Below are 19,471 nucleotides of genomic sequence, written 5' to 3'. Positions count from 1 at the left end.
CACAGCATCCCTTTATGGCAAAAATCAGACTACGTGTAATGGGTGATGGTCCATTATTTGCACAATCAGCTGACATCAGCTATTTGAAAAAAATAATAAAAAAAAAGAAGGGCCAGTGCTATTTTGGGGCATATCAATAGGATTATTACAGGAAAACAACCAACATAATTACTCCAGTCTAGACAGTAGTGACTAGACCTTAACTGTAATAAAGAAGTTGGATTTGTGTACCACAGCTCTAAAAGCTGATTACGAAAAAACCCACCCCCCAAAAATAAACCATAGAGCAGTCAATTAGAAAACCTCTAAAGTTTATTAAAGCACCTCAATATATTCTTCTTGCCTGCCCAAAAGGAGCCTTTACATATTATTTGTCATTATAATACAATGCAATATGTTTATGAGTAGACTCTTGACAAAGAGCAAAACTAATATAACAAGCTTCGTGGCTGAAAGCTCTACAAGTTGAAACTACTGTCACTTTTTACAGACACCTATACAGCTTAAAGAGATCAGTTTTGTTCTGATTAAAGGGTGGACTAGAACTACAGATACAAGAAATCCATATGGGATGCCATAATCTTGACAACCCAGCTTTTAATTGCCTCAGAAGTTGGCTCATCACCTTTCATAGATGAAAACATAATAGCAAATGGAAACACTATTTCTCATCCAATTTTCTCTCATTCTGCATTCCTGTTGCCCTCCCTGTTATGCTATCAGCTTCAGCTTATTGAGATAAAACTGATAATACTGATTTTAAGGATAGATTATTGGACAGTTTCCTTATACAAGGCTCACATAACAGGTATAAGTTACAGCTTATACCTGTTATATGTATAAGAGCTGAAACTCTTAACTTTCCCTAACATTCCTGAAGCAAAGGTTCCCCTTGGAAGTTCAGCCAGTCATAAAAATCTGTGGTTTCCTGAAAGGTCAGCACATTTTTCCAAAGGAAGCAAATGGGTCAGTTAGGCTTTAATTTTGTTGTTTCAGGTTAAATACAAATTCAGGTATTTGAAAGGTGAATGAAATGCTTGGTATTTTTTCTGCTTTAATATGAAATGTTTTTAAGAAATAAATGATGTCAGATTCACTTGACAACTTTTGAGCTTGCCTTCCAGAGCAAGCGTTACATCATTAACTCCAACACACAGAAGAGCAGGTGGTTGTGATTTTAGGAGCATATCATAAAAAAAAACAACTTTTAAGTAGTTGTTCAGTCATTCACAGCACTGATTCCAACCTCACCATTCTCAAAGAAATTAAAAGCTGCAATTAAGCAATCATCAGCTAGCATAGAAAAGTAACGGGGAACAGCGGAGAAGCTTTTCAAGATCCCTTGAACTGCGCTGTTCATAAGACAAAGCAGTTATTTTAAGTTAATAGTTCAGATAATAATTTTCCACAACGCTTCAGCTGTTCCAAATATTTAAGACTGAAAAGTCTTCTATAACTCTGGAACTCTTTTGGCAAATGAAAAGTGACTACAAACATGATTTTAAAACTGAATGATGACTTACGTAGAGCATAAGAGAGCCAAGAACCTACTACTGTTTCCGGAAAATCCTTGTCTGCTTTTTATGGTATAAATGCTTATAAGTTTTCAAGAAAAGCCAAACTATTTGAACACTCTGCACTTTTCCCATTTACAAATAGTTTCACTGCTGTTTTGAAGTAATCAAGAGAAAGAAGCTTATTGTTCTTTCAGAGATGCAATAATGAACGACCATCCAAAACACTGATATTGTCTCAGTTTGAGATGGTGGCCAGAGAGAAAAGGTGTACCTTTTCCAAGCTAATTTTTAATTGTTTTCTTGACTGAAAAAGGAATAGTTATTAGGTTGTACTTAGAATTCTAGTTCTACTGAGAAGTATTGCTTCAGCTGTAAATAAACCTTGGAAAAAAAGCACCTCTTTAATCATTTGTCACATAGGAATGGCGCTGGATAGTACTAATATTTCTTCAGGATGAGTTCCATACTGAAAATGAGGTTTAATCAACAGGATACATTTAGCATTGCTCTGCAAAAGTTTGATTCATGTGGCAAACTAATGAAAGACAGAATTTCCTGTAAGGCTCAGAATTAAATCTACACTGTGGTGATGCAGTCTAGATGTGGTTAGAAAAGGGCAGAATTATGGCTAGTTCCTGAGAACCTGGTATTGAACTTTTTCGGGTGAGCCAGGGACAGAAGTTCAGTTTGGTTGGGAACTGTAATGCAGATTAGCTTAAAGGTTGTAAAATTAACAACACTGTTCCTAAATGTGGCTCTGGGCAGCCTGGTCTAGCAGCTGGTAACCCTACACATAGCACAGGGGTTGAAACAGGATGATCACTGTGGTCCTTTTCAACTCAGGCCATTCTGTGGTTCTATGATTCTATGATTCTGAATTTGAAATACTAAAATTGAACATTATCAAAGGAAAAGCCAAATTCTTCTAACATTCAAACTGGAAGAATTAAGTCTTTAAAACAGAGATAAGCCATGAGATGAGGTAAGAGAGAACTGAAATCTTAAATTGATTTGCAAAAGAAAGTCCTCTGGTTACTTTACCCTTCTGCAGCGATTCTTTTCCTGTGTGCTTTCTAACAGCCTGACATGTCATTGCCTTTGGGTTGCAAACATGCAAACCATGAGCAGTGCCCTCCTGATCTTAAAAAATCACTCAGTGCTGGCTGTGTGTTTACTCCCAACTCTCCACAGCCATCTCCTAGCTCTTCAGCCAGCTTTCAGTCTCAGATCGACTTCCTTTGCATGACCAGTATGTGTCAAAGCTTTTCTCTCCTCCCACACACTAGGATAATCTCAAGATTTGTCCCTTTCTCCAGAGAATTCCCTTCTCCCTGGAGACTCTACACTAATTGTTATACAAGTGATATATTCTCAGTTTATCAGCAACTATAAATGGATAACAGCTCTCTTACCGCTAAACAACTGGAATGTGGCCAGCACAAATGTCTTACAAGGTTTTGACTCCGTATATCAACTTAGAATCTTACAATCGTTTAGGTTGGAAAAGACCTTCAAGATCATCAAGTCCTACCATCCACCTAACACTACAAGTCCATGATAAATACATGCCCATCAGTGCCGCACCCTCATGTCTCTTTGATACCTCCAGGGATGGCAACTCCACTTCCTCCCTGAGCAGCCTGTTCCAATACCTAATCCTGCTTTCTGTGAATAAATTCTTCCTGCCATCCAATCCAAATCTCCCCTGGTACAACCTAAGGCCTTTGAATCAGTCCAAGTAAACAATATCCACAGTCAGGACACCTAGTAATAAATGATATGGAAAAGCCCAAGATATACATTGCCTTCTTTGCCTTGGTCTTTACTGATAAGACTTTCCCTGAGGAACCCCAGGACAATGAGAACAGTTGAAGCTATTGAGATTTCCCGTACATCATGGACAATCAGGTTAGGGAGCATCTTAAGCAGCTGGAGATACACAAGTCCGTGGGTTCTGACTAGATGCATCCAGAAGGACTGATAGATCTGTCAGTGTCATTGCAAGGCCACAGTCAGTAGCCTTTGAAGGATCACAGGCATCAGGTGAGGTTCCTCAAGACTGGCAGAAAGCCAATGTCATTGCTATCTTTAAAAACATCAAGAAGGAATATCCAGGAAGCTATGGCTTGTGAGCTTCACATCAGTGCCTAGGAAGCTGAGGAACTAAATCTCCCAGGGAGCCATTTCTAAACCTATTCATGCCTAACCAACCTGATAGCCTTCTATAATGAGATGACTGGCTTGGTAAATGAAGGAACAGCAGTGTTGATGTTGTTAATACTCTCTCCCATCACATTCTCAGAGATAAACCGATGAAGTAGGGGCTAGATAAATGGACAGAGTTGGACTGAAAACTAGCTGAACTACTGGGATCATCCATTGGCCTGCATGAAGTCGAGCTGGATGCCAGTCAGCAGCAGTGTACTCTAGGAGTTAATATGATGTTTGGTACTGTTTAGCATCTTTATTAATGATCTGGAGGATGAGATAGTGTGTACCTTCAGAACATTTTCAGGTTATACTAAGATGGGATGGATGGATGATAGGTCCAACAGGTGTGCTGTCATACAAGAAGTACATCAGCTAGCTGGAGAATTGGGCCAACAGAAATGTCCAGACAAACAACAAAGGAAACTGCAAAGTCACCCAAAAGAGGAATAATGTCATGTACCAGCACACACTGTTGGCCAACTACAAAGCAGCCTTGCAAAAAAAGAACATGGAATTACTGGTTGATAGATGGAAAATGAACCATCAAATCACCCTTGCAGGAAATTCAACCAGGAGCAGCCTTGTGCTTAAGGAAAAGCATTGCTGTCAGGATGAGGGTGATTATTATGCACTGGTGAGCTGTGATGAGATCACATCTGGAGTGCTGTGTGAGGCAAACACAGAGATACTGGAGCAAGTCCAGCAAAGGCCCATGAGGATTAACCGTTTGGACTGTCTGACATAAGAATAGAATCTGGGAGAGCAGGAATTGGTTTTACCTGGGGAAGAAAAACTGGGGATGAGGAGGGTGGTAAGGGAGCATGACTTATCTGTATGTATATGTTCAGGAATTCCAGTTTAAGTACAGGCCAGCTGGGGAACCACAGTGCTTGGACATATTCAAGACCCGACCAGACACCAGGCACCCTACTCTAGTGACCTTGCTTTGAGCAAGGAAGTTGAACCAGGCAATCTTTCTTCCAACCTCAACTATTCTGTGATTCCATGAAAGCTGTCTCTTCTGATATCAGGCTTTTTACCCTGCCAGCTACATGGTTTAAGAACTTCGATAATCTTCTTCCATCTACAGTTCCCAAATCTCTCTGGAGCACCGAATCAGTCTAGAAACTTTGTGGAGCACCTATGTGGGACATGTTACCTGCTGAGGAGTCAGCTTGCAAAAAAGTCATGTGAGGTTACGCAGCAAAAGAGGCACATTGCAGCAGAAGACACGGATGGTGGACTACAACTTCTTCCATGCAGCACTGCTTAGTTAATAAGCATTATATTTCCAAATGACTTCGCAGACCTGCTTTAGAAAATTCATTGTGTCCTTCCAAACCACCAGGATATTAAAGATCAAGTACATAGCAACTTTAAATAATCTGGTTGATAAGTTTATCCCTTTGTTTGCATATGTAACCTAAGCTGTAATTGGGATTCTCTAACTGGCCTGTATCTGCGCTTTCACAGGAACTAAAAAACATCTATCTTTGTCACCACACTAATCTCCACTGTACTTCAAATATTTTCTCCACTAAAATAAATGCACTACAGTTTCCCCAGCAAAAGCCCTATGTACCTTGCTGGTACACCAGGTACAGTCAGACTAGAAGCTTTAGATCAGCTTCAGATTGCCTACATGACAGCAGTACATTCAGAAGCAGAAGACTGTGCTGTGTAACAGCAATGTGGAGACCTACCAAAGACCATGAAGTACAGTGCTTCATCAATGACCAGATCTTTAGAGAGATTCTGCTGGCAGAAAAGCCAAATGAGCATGAGTCCTTTATGGCTTTAAGTGTGAAAGCTCGCTTTCTGGCATGTCCTTTGTCATACTGAAGCAAAATATTATTTTTAAAGAAACGTGCATTCTGTACCTGTACTACACAATTATATACACCACCTGTAGTCCCGGAATTATTCAAAATCGTATGGAGTAGACATGCAAAAAACCAAATATTTTAGTTAATCCTCACAGTAGATCAGTATAATCTACCTTTTATTAAGTTACTGGATGCTGTGGCAAAGTAGGGGGGGGGGGAAAGTGGCTTATAAGCACTTTGAAATGAGTACTTTGAGACTTCAGAAGTGATAATCAAGAAAAATGGTGCTAACATCTTACGATAAATTTTCTTTATATATTTAACCAGGATAACTTTGAAGCCTCAGAAATTAAAATGATTATATAGAGTCTTACTTAAGACTTGAGTTTAATAAAGCATATGATATTGGTTTTCAGGATCTCTTTTTGAACTGAGGCAGCTATAGCAATGACAGCCAAATGGATGGTTCCCTTCACTCCGTAAAGCTACTTGACACCATCTTTTTCATCATGTCACCAGGCAAAACAACACATGTACTTTAGACAGTCCAAACCCAAACTCAGTCCACAACTACCCAGCAGAATACCTTGTTTGCTCCCTACCTGCCCTTTCTTCAGCAGTTTGTTAATTCAAGTCTCTCTCTTCCATGCTTCCCCTAATTTTCATGTGACATAAAGTAACCCAGAACTCTTGCAGATAACTCAGAATTGGTTGAATTTGTCCAACAAATTCAGAATAGAGTAGAATTGACTGGACGAGACAATGCCACAGCATAAGTCTCTTCCAAAACTCTTGAAATCTAGTTAAAAAAACAATTTTTCTTAAGCAATACATTCAACTAGAACTACTACCTGAGGTTTTAATGTCAGAAAAGCAATTACAATTTTTTTCCTAAGGGAGGACTCCAAAATTTCTTGTTGGTATTAAAAAAAAAAAAAAAAAAAAAAAAAAAAAAGTTAAATATTCAGAAGTCTCATGAAATGGGCATAGGAGTCCAATGAGACTGCAATTTGAAGTAATATATAATTTAGTTATTTGAAGTTCGGGGAATCTTAAATTTGCTGCAGGATAAGTTATTTGCTGTAACCTCTTCTCCAACTATATCATCTTTCCTACATAATCAAGATGCTCAAGGCCATCCAGAGGTTTACTACATAAGTCAATGAGCTGACCTGGGAGCAGACTGGGAACTACGCTGTTCCTAGCAGCAGAAGCAACTGTTTTGACACGTCCATGTCTGCAAGCATTGCCCAGGGCTTTTTCACACAACAAGTGAGACAAGCTTCTCAAACCTGTGGTCATAGACAAGTATTATCTGAATAGCAACAGTTTCATGTATATGCAAAGCTGTTCTTGAAAATTACATGTGCACCAAGTACATGTATATAAAAGGCAGATACATTTGGTGCCTAACGCTCACAGTTTTGTTGTGCCTAATTCAATGTCTAATGCTTGTTTGGCTTTTTATAAAGCATCTATCATTTAACAATCATACGTCTCTTTTCTGATTTCTAAGATTAGCCCTGGAGCCAACAGTTATGATAATTAAAATATCTATCAAAAGAATTGATCAGCAAAAGCTAACCTATACGGTTTCAGACAACCTGTCCTTCCACTGAAATAGGTCATGAGGAAAAGGTTTTTATAAAATGTTTAGCGTACTGGGTAAAAATAACACTCAGAATTTACCACAGCAAAACTAACCCCATTCAGACATTCCCATGGAGAATACACCTCATTTAGGGATTTACCTTCATTTCACATAGTGTGTCATGACTTTCTTGTTTGCAAACTATGAAATAAATGCATTTCTGTCTTCAAGATAAACTAAAATTTCAAAACTTTACATTAAAAATATGATAATTTAACAATACTGAGCACTGAATACTCAACAATTTGACTATGAATGATCGAAAAAGTGTTAAACAAGGTATCAATAAAAGAACAAATACACTTCAACGAAAAATAAGACTTCTTGAATGTAGATACTGTTTGAAATGTTTGGATGCCAGAATAGATCAATACTGTACTCACCTTGACCTTTCAAAAAGCATCAAGAAGGAAATAACCTTAGAAAAATTAAAGAGGAAATGAAGAAGCAGAGGAGGACATTCACTGTCTTTAGAAGACTATCCCAAAAGTTTTTTTGTGCAGCCTAGCCCCATTTAAGTTCTCAAAATGGTCATGAAAGAATAGGCTCTATACGTACACCACCCAACAATTTTTTGACCCATAAATCATCTCCTACACCAGTACAACTGCAAGCAGTTCTCGCACTTGATAGTCTACCATCCTTATGAGACTACAGAGAAAGCACAGACCCCCCAAGACAGCATTCTTTTTCTGTTCTGCAGGATGATTTACTGGAGATGAAGAAAAAGACAAAAATTAGGAAGGCACATGAAAAGATCTGAGGAAGGCAGATTGGTTTTTTTGTCTCCTATAATATTTTAAAAGTATAAATGTGCTTCTCCCATGTGGAAGTTACAATATTCAGAACTATACACATTTGAATAAATGTTTAAATAGCAAACTCTAAAGGCTATTCCCCTTCAGCAAAACATGTATCTCTCCAGCACATAACTGTGTGAGATTCAGCACGTTTGATTTAAATAATCTCCAGTGGGTGTTACTGAAGGTATCTTTACCTTGAAAAAAGGCTGAGCAAAACTCATGAATCTGATAATACACTGAACAGTAAATTGTAGTTCAGAGAATCAGTCTCCAGCAATGATTGTATTTTCTCCCTCTTCAAATGGAAGTTACTGAGCTCAGGAAAAGTACTGAATAACTGTAATGTGTGCGCCTACCCACTACCCTTAATTATTAGGAGCTGGAAGAAGTTATTAGCACGTAACAACAATAATCATCATAGTAATATCTATCACCATACTAATGAAACTAAAACCATCACCTAACAACACCTAGACGATACTACATATCTTTTCAGAAAACACTCTATTATTCTACCTATAGTGTATAAAAATTGATATTGGTTGATTCTTAAAAAGACATAAACTGAGAAGAGATAAAGATTTGATATTTAAAATTCAGTCTAACCATAGTAAAAACACTGAGCTAATTATCATCTCTCCTCACCAAATACCTTTTCTCAATTCTGTCCCACATTTTGTTGACTCTTACATTCCAGTAATATTACCGATTGCTCACCTCTTATCAAGATCAATAAAAATGGTCAGATAATTATTTTTCTTCATAAATTGTTTTGTGTATTGTGTGCTCAGTTGAATAGAATTGATTGTTCTTTTCAAAATAATGCACTTTTTTTTTGCTTGCATGCCTGTTTGTTCACCTGTACTCCCAGGATGTCTGTGTTTTCAAATAATCTCTCTTTTATTCATTGGTCAAGAAAAAGTTCAAGACCTGATTTTTATACATCCTAGTTATACACAGCTTTAGTTGGCTTTTTTCTCTCCCCTTGCAATCACAGTACATGAGTGGCCTCAAGTAGAGAAACACACATCAATTAATCAATTTCTTTTATTCCACAGTAGGCTGAATCCATTCAAGGATGCTGCAAAGCACCAGCTATGTATGCTAATACACTAACATGAAGCAGAATCAAGGTGAAATGTAAAGCCTGAAGCAAAAAGTCTCACTCAGTCACCATCTTAGCTTCTCTGATAGGAATTACTGGGCCTGTTATTCTCCTCTTATCTCTTATGTATTGTTTTCCAATGAAACCCAAATAGTAATGAAAGGCTATAGTTTCTATGATCCTCCTGTTTAGTTTGCAATTCAATTTTCATAAACTCAGAGTTGTTCCCATATGCAGTCAAGGAAGACTGTTGGGCACCTCCCTGAATCATTCAGCAAAATAAGTGCCAAATATCATTTGACAGTAGCGTAATAATATAATTGTTTATTTGGGTTAAGTTTTGATGTAGTAAAAATGAATGCTGCATATCCCAAGTGCATTCATAACAAAATTAAACTCATTTTGTGGCTAGCATCAACTAATTACAGGATCAAAGCAAAAATATTACTGAATGCCAAAAGATCAAGTTCTTTTGTTGCAGCAGAGCCACAAGCAATGAAAAATAACATAAACTATTTGGTATGGCCAAAATCTCCATTGCTAAAAACAATTTACAGAAATCAAACTCTTGTTAATGAAAAATTCACAAAATAAGTGGAGAAATGTTCTTGTTTGATTGTCTGTTCTTACAAATGTCACTGTATACAAACTTTCCCTAGTTTTCCTAGACTCCTTCTGTGGCTATAATCTGTAAGGAACAATCTTGATCAGAGGCTTCCTTCGACTATCATGATGGCCTGTAGGAGTTATAATAGGTTCTGTTTCTCTGTCAGATTTCTCAGTGATAGAGTTGTACTCAATATCTGATTTTGAAAGCCTTTCTGAACACTTCTTAATTTTTGTTGCACTGCTTGGAACCTTGATAGTCTTTCACAGGTTGAGAAAAACATATTGTCTTGAAGCAAAGCTTCAGATTCTCATCTCACCTTTGATAAAACATGGGCCATGATACCACTGTGGGATGAAAGAAATCCCACCACTTCAGAGAATCATTCCATTATCAGACCCTAACCAGGCTTTACGTATGAATTTGTAAGTTCTGCCATTATGGTGTCTGATATTTTTGCAAACAAAGAAAAGAAATGACCATATGATTTCTATAAACAAGCACTTTGTTGACTGCATGGGTGGGTACTCACCTGACACTAAGTTTTCCCTTCCCCATTCCTCTTGCATCGTAGCTCTTTCCAGCAGTTGGGGCACAGTTTCACAGGGGAAAGAAGGCAAGAAGGCATGAAGCACCTACAGGCACTGCTTTAATAGCAAGAGTAGCACTGTGAAACTGATGTGTAACCACATGCAAAGTCATGCACAGTCCAAGCATATAATTGCCACAGAGTGGCTGAATTCAGAATGAGAAAGAGAAGGTCCAGTGAGGAGAAAGAACATCAATATGTGTCTCACGTCATAGCATAGTCCATCTCGCAATAGGTATTTCTCTTGGTAAGAAAAGGAAAGATTTATTTTAAAATTGTCCAAGATTTATTGAGCAGAGCAAGTGTACCACACCTAGGTGTGGCATCACCTAGGTATGTTAGTAAATGGGGAACACGCAAAGTGGTTACACATTGCCAGTCCAACATGGCAGTTGCACACACTCATTGCATGGGAGAGCTCTGCACATTGAGCACGAATCCATCTGCCCTCACCACAAGCCACCCTTGCAGCTCACTGCAAGAGACCAGCACTGGTTCTGTAGACAACCTCAGGACAACCCCTAAAATCAACGCAGATATACATGTTCATATGGTTCAGATCGCAGAAAATACAAAACTACACATGAAAATAACAAAACCAAACTCTTTCTTCTACCAATGTGACAGACTTCACTCTTCATCCATAAGAGAGTTATGGAACATGAAACCATCACACTACGTGTAGAGAAGGCAGCTAGGCATCAAGTGCTTGCTGTTTTTGCAGACACAGGAAGTAGGATCCATTGATGAGAGCTAGCAGGAGACAGGTTCAAAGAAGTAAAAGGAGATGATTCTACACATAACAGGTGGAATTTGTTCCAGTGTTTTTATGCTATCAATATCTAACTAATTACCAGGGGGAAAAAAAAATTGTAGACAAATTGGATTAAGTTCAGAGAAAAGCTACAAAAGCAATTTGAGGATACTAAACTAAAAGAAAAGAGAAATACTTACACAGTTCTGGCTAAATGACAGCGAAGTTAATATTACATCTACAACCAATATTTAAAATGTCTAAACTTTACATTCATTCATTAGTAGAATCATTTAGAAAGACATAAGAGTGTATTACACCAATACCACGGAAAAACATTAAATGATTAGCACTGAAGTTCAATGGTAGGGAAAACTTTAATTAGTCTGTGGAATTGAATTAATTGACACAATATTAGATTTGATAAAGACTAGAATTTAGTGCTTGGAATAGAATAACTACATCAATCTGCACTGCAGAATGCAAAACTAGAGAATGTAATAAAAGGAGGTTTCCAAAGCTGGATTTTTGTTTTGTTTTGTTTTGTTTTTGTTTTTAATCAGTAATTTCCAACTGAATTTGAAATACTGGGGCAAAACTTGGTTGGTTTTCAGGTTGGATATTAGGAGAAATTTCTTCTCCAAAAGAGCGGTGCTGCAATGGCACAGGTGGCCCAGAGAGGTGGTGGAGTCCCCATCCCTGGAGATGTTCAAGAACCCGTGTGGATGTGGCACTGGGGGACGTGGGCAGCGGGCATGGTGGGGGTGCACTGATGGTTGGACTTGATTCTGGGACTCTAAATGTGGAAGCACTCCTTCCATAAGCTGAACAGAGTCAAATAGAGAATTATATGACTTTGAATTTTTAAATCTGAAGAGATTTCACGAGGAAACATATCATAGGTGTACAAAGAATCTTTCTCCAGTCATATATTGCAAAAATTATTAAAGTAATGTATTCTGAAATGTGATAGGGGGGCTTTGCAGACCATGTAGTCATTCAACTACACAAGAAATACCAGCTTTTTCCAGTTTGAGAACCAGAATTGTGTGATAAGGTCATAATGGCTACAGTCTATCCATGGGTTTATACCAGTATCATCTGTACAGACTGTATAATGTGTTTAGACTCTACGAAGAATTTAACAGTAAATCGACATTGTAATTATTTAATAATCTGACTGTGTTCTGTCCTGCTGAGTGGAAATAGTCAATTCTGATTTTCAAAAATCTTAATTTGAGGTCATTTTATTGGATGGGCAGCATTAGATAAAAAGCATCCAAATCAGAGCAAACATAAAAGTCTAACATGATTTCATTTGGCAAGAGAAATACACGCTGACATTTCTTTTGTCATGCAAACATAGCAGGGTGAGTGAGAGTTGTACATTGCACCATGTTTATCACATGCACATTAAAAACCTCAGAGGCAAAGCCACACTGTAAACAAGTGGGCTCCTAAGAGATGGGAGAGCTTTACTGAGGAGTGGCCCCAGTTGTGTGGTGATGAAAGAGTGCCAGGGATTAGCAAGTGCTGCAGGACAGAAGAAAGGCCAGAGCTCTTTTAACGACCGTTAGCCACTGGAATGAAAAAAGCAGCAAAACATCTTTAGGAGGGGCCAAGATAACACCTTTGCATCACTCATCACTTCTAAGGACAAGCATTACCTCCGCTGGCCAAGTGAATGAAGAAGGAACTGAGGCTTCATAGAGGGACTGTATCTCCTGGGTGGTGCTGAGGATTGCTTCAGCATCAAGAAGAGCCCAGAACACCAGTCAATCAGGGGCAACTTCCACATTTCAATCTCAGCACACCACAGACTAAATGCTGTCATGCACCTTTACCAGACAGGGCTCAGCCGCTCAGCCTTCTGCAGAATCAAATCCACAGTGACTTTAAACTGAAATCAGGGTTACCAATAACTAAATGGAAATAGCGTTGTTTCCCAGAACACAGCAAATCTTTCACAATGTACTGGGGTGCATGTTTTTCGTCTCCACTGAGCTATGAACAATAGGCAACTCTCCGCTTTTATTAAAAACTTTGAGGGATTATTATTTTAGTAAAGCCTTGAAGAATTCATACCTATCTGGAAAGGGCAGCTTGTGTAACGAACTTCCTGTTTTCATCATAGCTTTTTGCTGTTGCTTGTTATTACCCAGTTAATACGAACTGCCTGGAGTTTATTTTTAGCTCACTTGAGCCTATTGTAAGGTCTGTTCGAGAACTTAACTTTCCAATCAGTAAATAAAATTACTGCACCTAACGCTGAGCTTAGGAATATACTCGTAGGTCTTTGCAAACAGCCAAAGCATAAATTGAAAACAGGTAATGAATAGCAATTCAACACAAGTAATCTGTGCCATTCAAAATCTGTCTTCTATTTTCAAATTACACCCTTAACTTGTAAAATAAGCTTTTATTTCATAAAGAAGGCACGCTTCATGCCTTCAGTCCCCAATTAAAACAAAAGAGAAGAATAACTATTTGCCAAAATAAGAAGGGAGTTACTTTCACTTGAGCAAAAATATGTTATAATCTAAATGTCTTGAGATCATAGAATCAAGAATTTTGAAGTCTTCTGCATTAAGCAACTTTTTCATATGTATCAGCTCAAATGTAGCACAAGTGAAAAGTCTTTAAGATAGAAATGAGACCGAATGTGAACTCTGCAAATGACCCTTTTTAAGCAGCCTTTCATCTTCTCACAGAAAAGAAAAAAATAGCAATAATAAAATCACATAGAATCACAGGGAAATTCAGATGAAGGGATTTAACAAGTTCATTGAGTCCAATGTCCCACTCCAAGCAGAACAAGCCATAAGGTTATTTAGGGCTTTAACCCATCCAGTTTCAACCATCCAAGGATGGAGAGTGCACGACCTCCTCTGAAGAACCTGTTCCAGTATGTGCATCCTCATGGTGAAAAGATTTCTCCTTGCCCCCACTGCAAACCAATCCAGTATCAGCATCTGCTCGTTCCCTCTGTTTCTCCCACACTGCACTCCACTGAGAAGTGCCAGGCTCCATCTTCCTGATGACCCTGTTGCAGCCATGGGAGTGCTGCTGTTAAGGCCCCCCAAGGCTGTCTCTTCCCAAGGCTAAGCAAGCCATGCTTCCTCAGCCTCCCTCCAGCCCCCTTGCTTTGGCCTTCCACCAAACTCATGCCAGCTTACCACTTTCTCTCTTGCTTTTGGTGGCCCCAAACTGAACAGATTATGCAAACATGATCTAACAAGTGCTTGTCAGCAGCCAGCTGTGCTGTGAGGACACACTGCTGAATTCTGTCCAGCCTGCTGCCCACCAGGTCCTCTCCATGGATCTGCTTTCACTCCTCTGCCCCCAGTCTGCACTCTTACACAAGGTCTTTTATAGAATCATAGAGTTATGAAAGTTGGAAAGAACAAGACCATCAGCCAATCATCAGTTCATACCTGTGACCACTTTAGACCATGTCACTCAGTGCCACATCCACGTGGTTCTTGAACACCTCCAGAGATGGTGAGTCCACCCCCTCCCCAGGCAGTCTGTGCCACTGCCTCACCGCTGTTTCTGAGAAGAAATTGTTCCTAATTTCCAACCTGAATATCCTTTAATTCCCATGTGCAGGACTTGGCATTCATCCTTACTGAATTTCCAGTCATTTCATTACTATAGATAACTCCTTATATGGTTTTGAAACTGTAGTTTCACATTTTTCTCCTTTCTGTTCAGCTCTACCGTTGCAGAGTCATCTTACTACAAATGAGCTTAGAAAGGTGGGTTACACAATTCCGTATACATTTAAAATCTGATTAGACAAAAAAGAGAGATAAAGTAGCCTGTCTTGTTTGTCATTATGAATTATTTTTTCATTGTCTTCCATTTGCCTTATATGTATTTTAGATTTACTGCTGTAACTACTTTGGCTTTAATAGACCCATAAGAATTTACAGCGTAAATCATACACCAAAATAAATCAACATTCAAACTCTTTAGCTAGTCAAAGGAACCACAGGTCACAGTACTTTCTGTATGTACATATTTTCAATGATTTCACTATTAAAACTTCGTTATAACAATCCTTAAATTATTTACTTTAAGCCAAGGAAAAGCGAACATGATTTAGAAACAGGTGTATCTAAAAGGATTTGAAGATAAAAAAGGAAAGTGACAAAAAAACTAATAGTAGGTTCGTTAAGTTTCCATCCATTACACATTTCAGTGACCACAAAGGAGATTTTGATTTTGTTGTTAAAAAATATATATATATATATTTCTGACCACCTGCTGCCTGGGGAGCTTCACAAACAATGTAATAGTTTTCAAAGAAGATGTTGTAAGTTACAGCAAAAGGACATTTGGTATAAGCCCCACAAAGATATATTTCTCTGTCCCTTCAAGGAGACCAAATCCAAATGGCTGAAGTAGCATTTACTTTAAACTTTTAAAAAGGAAATGCAAAAGATTCAGGACTGAAATTTCAAAGCTAACCATTACAGGCTGCCGAACAAAGGAAACTTATTTTCATTCTTGAAGCTTTGATTTTAGTGTTACGTCACTGACATTGTGATTTTTAAACTGTTTATTGCCTTTTACTTAAAATTCACCCTCGAGATAAAAAAAAATCGAGAAACATTGTCATTACAATCCTTTCAAGACAATTTTTAGTGAAAGCTACTTGTGTTCAGTTTGCCATTTGAGTATCTATTCAACATTATGTCTGCTTCCCTTCTCTGATTCTTTTTACATTTTCCTTGAAAACAGCCTGACATCAAAGATCTCATCATCCAAATTACACAGCAGGTATTTGGACGAATTAAAATATCCACAATTAGCACAGATAATAAAACACAATGGTGACAGGCAGACCTTGGGCAGCCGCCAGGTGCCCACCCAGCCACTCTCGCTTACCCTCCTCAACAGGACAGCAGGAGAAAATGGGTCAAGACAAAGGCAGAGAGTGCACTCATTCATTACCATCATGGGCAAAACAGACTCAGCTTGGGGAAAAATAATTTAATTTATTGCCAATTAAAAATAGAGTAGGATGGCGAGAAACAAAGCTAGAAACTAAAAGCGTTGTCCCACCACCTTCCTCCCATACTCAGCTTCACTCCTTCACTTACAACCCTACTTCTCCAGACAGCACAGCAGGATGAGGAATGGGTGCTTCCACCATTCCCTAACAGCTCCTCTCTGCCACTCCTTCCCCCTCACACATTTCCTCTGCTCCAATATGTGTGCCTCCATGGCTGCACATGGAGATCTGCTCCATGCAGTGCCCATGGGCTGCAGAGGACAGCCTGCTTCTCCATGGGCCTCTCCTGGGCTGCAGGGAGCATCTGCTCCACACCTGGAGCATCTCCTGCCCTCCTCCTGCACTGACCTTGGTAGCTGCAGGGCCACTTCCCATGTATTTCTTTGCCTCACTCCTCACTACAGAATTTTTCCCCTCTTTTATACACGTTATATATATATTCAGCTTCTTACAAAGTAAAGCATTTAAGAAAATCCTACTGAATTAAAATAACTGAAAAATACTGTAAACATTCTAGCTGCAAGAAACTGACATCAGAAGAAATGAATTCTGAGTTTTCAGAACTCCAGCTGCTGCAATTAATGCAATTTAAATGAGAGAGGAAACATTTTAACTTACCCTTCAGAAGCAGTTTACCCAGCGAGGACATTGAGGGCCGAGGATAACCTGCTGTGGGAGGTCGTACCACTGAAGCACTGTATTTACAGGGTGACAAGAAGCTTGAGGGAACTGTGTGGAGGTCTGTACAAGTTCTCCTGAAGCAGTGCAGAGGGAATCCCAGGTCATTAATCTAGCTTGGACTTTCTGATGTGTAATCTGTTATACACAAATACAACGCTGTATTTCATTAGCCAAAGAAAGTACATCCCACGCTGGAACTGGATACAACAATCAAACAGCTTTAGATGTTCAGCAAATTGACAACCATGCATCACAATTCTGGTACGTCAGACCCCAAACTCCATAAAATTGTAATATTTATCTCCAAAACCATAACTGTCTAAACATTTACATCAAGTTTCTTCCATAAAACACACATTGAAAGTTTAGAAATGTTGACTGAATCATTTCCTGTGACTCAGTGATCTGCTATTGCATCTGTGCAGAACACCAGGAGAGCTGTTTTTAGCTTGACAATTTTACAATTCAATGGAATGTTAATGGCCTCTTAAATTTCATATAAAACAGCTTCTTATCACGTCCTTAATCTCTTATCAGATGTGATCTCAATTTAAAAAAAACCTTGCGGCCAGATTATAACCATGGAGAGAAGAAGTAAGAAAATTCTCCCATGCAACCGATCTCAGATTGAAGATTAGCAGCGACTGTGTGCCAGCTATTTCCTGTGATTGATCAGATATTTAGAGAATCATTACTCTGTTCCCCTGGTCGTGTGTTACCCAGGATACACGAAGAGAAGGGGGTGTGTGCTGCTGGACTCAGAAGTTGTAAACCTACTCCTATTGTGAGCCAGGAGTTGTTTGTCATGCTCCAAAGCCACCCTTGGAGCAGCCCATGGATGTACAGGCTGTTGCAGCTCTCTCTGCAAAGCTATCTCTATGTAACACTGAATTTTACCCAATCTTTAGATTTACAATGGAGCAAATTCCACATCCCATCGGATATTTCCTGCAGATCAGTATGACAGGTTTCACCTCCCCTCCTGCCATATGGAATATTGACAGAAATAAAATTGGTGCATGTCCATATAAACTCTTAGGAAAAGAGAGGAACTGAATACCACACTGTGCTGGCACATGGACAGAGTAAACAAGCTGAAAAGAGAGAAGGAGGAGATACTTTTCCTCACTCTCACTTTCCAGCCTTACCACTTAAATTGAGCTGTAAATTCAAAATGCTTAAAAATTAGGTTTAGAATATTGCTAACTTGATTTCTTTTAAAACACACTTTCCCGTTAGCACCTTGAGAAAGGTACTCAGCATTTATAATGCAGTGTTTGTTTGTTTTAGGAAAGCTCTCACTATGTGATTGCTTATAGCAGATAGGAGAGAGTGAACTGCATGGCTTTTGTTGAGCCCATGTTTTAGAGCGAACGTCTTTGAAGCACAGCCTACTGAGAAGAACAGCTTTTCACAGGAAACAGAAGAGAATACTGCATGCTCAAGACAAATGGGATTCTCCTCGAGCAAGAAACATGTAATAAACATCTCAATACAGAATTAGTTAAGAAATGTGAAAGGTTGGGGGCTGAGCTTTGCTTTTACAAAGACAAAGGAAGAAAAAGCCTACGCTGAAGGACTTACAAATTCCTCTAGAGCAGATTTCAGATATAACTAAAAAAAAATTTAAATGAGTGTTCAGATATATGCCTGCAAACCAGCCAATATGACAACAGCATATAAGAAGTGGCAGAAATGTGGAACTCTTCCATCCCACCAACAGACTGAAGCACATTGTAACTCACCATGCTCCTCACCAACCCTTGGTTTTATGCCCTTCATACCCATATGCACCTAATGACAGCATTTCCCATTTTCCCCTTCAGCCCCTGCTCCCCGGGGCTGGGGTCTAAGACTGAGGTCTGCATATTCACTGCCACTGCCCCATGGTGCTCCAGCCCCTTCTGTGCCCCAGGTCTATTCTCACTGCTGCACTTCTTGCTGAAATTTTTCATTTACCTCTACTCGTAAGAAACAACGATGTAAAGATAAAATCATAGAGCATAGCCCCATCCAAAGAGCTAGAGTAGGTGTGAGTTGGCATGTTGGTGGATTCTGTCATCATCTGAGGGAGACAGTTTTTAAAAGAACAGAGTACACAGGGATTGTAACACTCCAAAATTTCAAACCTAGCTCTTCCCATGGTTCAGTCACAGAGAGAAGGGTCCTCAGAAGCAAAAATAGCTTACAGTCTTGGGTGAAAGGAGCAGGTTTTGCTCTGGTCAATTGGATGCTGAAGATATCAGTCACCCAAGGCAATTTGTCCAAAAGAAATTAGACTTACAAAACAAAATGACTTGGCTTCTCTTGGCCCAAAAATATGACTCTCTCTGGCCTTAACTAATAGAGAATGTGCCTATGTTTAACTAGCAGTGTATAACTGCCATGGGATTGAGACTAAAATTGTTGGTTGATACCTGACCTTGCCTTTCCCTATTTAGTCATCACTTCTAAAGACCTTTGTATTTATAGCCAATGTCCCATTGCACTACTAGTCTGAATGTCCAGAGAAATAACTGCTTGTAGTAAAGCAGTGAAGTTTGCTGCCAGCTAAAATACCTGAATCCCACATGGTTAATGCTCAGTATTTTGTTGCTCTCTGACTTCTACTTTTTTATCTTTTGTTAGGTTTTGTTAGAGATGAAATCATGTGAAAATAATGAATTGAGGGATGAATAATTAATTAAATAGGAGAATACCAACATCT

The 19,471-nt window shown here is 38.9% G+C and overlaps 1 long non-coding RNA gene across 6 annotated transcripts in view; it reads right to left on the bottom strand.

Annotated features, from left to right (window-relative positions):
* Positions 1 to 17,545, bottom strand: part of LOC107309995 — a 29,373-nt gene extending 11,828 nt beyond the window's left edge. The window contains exon 1 of one of the 6 annotated variants that reach the window (XR_001553418.2): positions 16,702 to 17,545. This is a non-coding gene — a long non-coding RNA (uncharacterized LOC107309995). The remainder of the gene's footprint in view (positions 1 to 16,701) is intronic. The other 5 variants (XR_001553417.2, XR_001553421.2, XR_004306163.1 and 2 more) reach the window with 5 other exon arrangements.
* Positions 17,546 to 19,471: the final 1,926 nt, after the last annotated feature.

This window comes from Coturnix japonica, chromosome 2, assembly GCF_001577835.2.
Source record: "Coturnix japonica isolate 7356 chromosome 2, Coturnix japonica 2.1, whole genome shotgun sequence".
Lineage (NCBI taxonomy): Eukaryota > Metazoa > Chordata > Aves > Galliformes > Phasianidae > Coturnix > Coturnix japonica.
Note: the sequence above shows the minus strand (reverse complement) of the source record. Positions and strands in the feature narration are given on the sequence as shown.